Source organism: Epinephelus moara, chromosome 15 (assembly GCF_006386435.1).
Source record: "Epinephelus moara isolate mb chromosome 15, YSFRI_EMoa_1.0, whole genome shotgun sequence".
Taxonomy (NCBI): Eukaryota; Metazoa; Chordata; class Actinopteri; order Perciformes; family Serranidae; genus Epinephelus; species Epinephelus moara.
Window position 1 is genome coordinate 16,194,930 of NC_065520.1, and position 2,562 is coordinate 16,197,491.

Here is a 2,562-nt window from a genome sequence, read left to right on the forward strand (position 1 = left end):
AATGCTACAACCATTTCATTGTATATTGTATATATTTCAGATTGTCTACTTTACTGTTCTTATTATTTATTTTACTTTATTGCCTACTTTAATATTTTATTTTATGTTAATGTCTACTTTAATATTCTATTTTATTCTATTTATTCTAATGTCTACTTTAATATTTTATTTTATTTTATTTTATTTTAATGTCTACTTTAATATTTATTTTGCTTATTTCGTTGTCTATTTTAGTATTTTATTTATATCTTCATCTTTATCTCTTGTTTCCATTCATGCTGTATTTCTATTTCTACTTTGCACGGAGCATTGGAACAAAAACAATTTCCCCCCGGTGATTAATAAAGTATTCTGAATCTGAATCTGAATCTGAATCCTGGGGAGGGCGACTCCATCTTGAGGTGGATGACTCCATGTTGAGGTGGACGACTCCATCTTGGGGTGGACGACTCCATCTTGAGGTGGACGACTCCATCTTGAGGTGGACGACTCCATCCTGGGGTGGACGACTCCATGTTGGGGTGGACGACTCCATCTTGAGGTGGATGACTCCATGTTGAGGTGGACGACTCCATCTTGAGGTGGATGACTCCATCATGAGGTGGACGACTCCATCTTGAGGTGGACGACTCCATCCTGGGGTGGACGACCCACCCTGTTGGGTGGACGACTCCCTGTTGGGGTGAACGACTCCATCTTGAGGTGGATGACCCACTATGTTGGGGTTGATGACTCCATGTTGGGGTGGACGACTCCATCTTGGGGTGGATGACCCACTATGTTGGGGTTGATGACTCCATCATGAGGTGGACGACTCCATCTTGAGGTGGACGACTCCATCTTGAGGTGGACGACTCCATCCTGGGGTGGACGACCCACCATGTTGGGTGGACGACTCCCTGTTGGGGTGGACGACTCCATGTTGGGGTGGACGACTCCATCTTGAGGTGGATGACCCACTATGTTGGGGTTGATGACTCCATCATGAGGTGGACGACTCCATCTTGAGGTGGATGACTCCATCTTGAGGTGGACGACTCCATCCTGGGGTGGACGACCCACCATGTTGGGTGGACGACTCCCTGTTGGGGTGGACGACTCCATGTTGGGGTGGACGACTCCATGTTGAGGTGGATGACCCACTATGTTGGGGTTGATGACTCCATGTTGGGGTGGACGACTCCATCTTGGGGTGGATGACCCACCATGTTGGGGTGGATGACCCACCATGTTGGGGTGGACGACTCCATCTTGAGGTAGATGACCCACCATGTTGGGGTGGACGACTCCATTTGGGGTGGACGACACCATCTTGGGGCATTCTGTCAGCGCAGAAGTAATTAAAGACATTAATGATGGAGGGCCCTGCTAACCTGGGAACCAGACCCAGGTACATCTGGTCTCCCTCCTGTTCAGACAGATTTCCAGCAACTTTGGATGGCATTCACGATTTAGGCCATGGCCCTGTCACTGGGGGACTTACACCCATACCCTCTGCTTGCTTTTCTTGCTATGATATGTCAGAAGACCATTTCACAGATTTTAGACAGCTGAGATTTGAGATGCAGGAGCTGGAATTTTGTTAAGCTGACTGGTGTCAGGTATAGGACCCTTTGTAACGGCAGCATGTGCCGTGCTGGGTGCTCAGGTCTTGGATGTACTTGGATCTGGTCTGATATCCTCAGGACCCTCTCAGATTGAGTTTCTTTAATCTTTATTGAAGAGGTTTTGGTTTGGGTTGGTTTTACAAAAGACCCCAAAGACTTGTTCTAACATGGAGACATTCTCTACAGAAGTCTAGATGCTCTGACAGGCCATGGTCTTACAGGAAGGGCACTGCACTGAATGTACATCTGTTCAGTGATTGGTTAAAGAAACCCAAATCCTACATTAACAGAGGTCATGACATGACCAAATGAGTGTCTGACTGTGTGTGTGAGAGAGAGCGAGCTTGTCACTCTACACCTCATGGATTCTGTGGCTCACCAGAGGCCAGTGTGGGTTATGAGGGGCTGAAACACTAAAACCACACTGCGAGCCTGTGTGTGTGTGTGTGTGTGTGTGTGTGTGTGTGTGTGTGTGTGTGTGTGTGTGTGCCAAAGCCGCAGGCCACTGGCTAGCCTCTGTGTGTATAACAATATTTCTTTGCGCCTGCCCACAAGTCGAGGCAAACCAAGCACTTCTCATCATTTCCCAGATATCTGAAACACAGTCCACACACACACACACACACACACACACACACACACACTCACATACACAACTATCTTTTGGTACCTTCATTGCACGCACTGTTTTTTCAGGATGAGAGCAGTGTATTTAACTGTTACATTAAAGAAAGGATTCGGCTACCTGAAGTAGGAGACTCATTCTGTCTGTATTTGTGCACGTTTTCTGAAAGCTTATAGATCGGACGAAACTTGAACAAGGAAATTACTCAACATGATCATCCCGATTTGAGACACTGAGCACTGGACACAACAAAACTTTGACCTGATGATGGCACTAGATGAAAAGTCATCCCCACCGTTACATTTGTGAGTGTGCGGAGAAGCTGCGTCA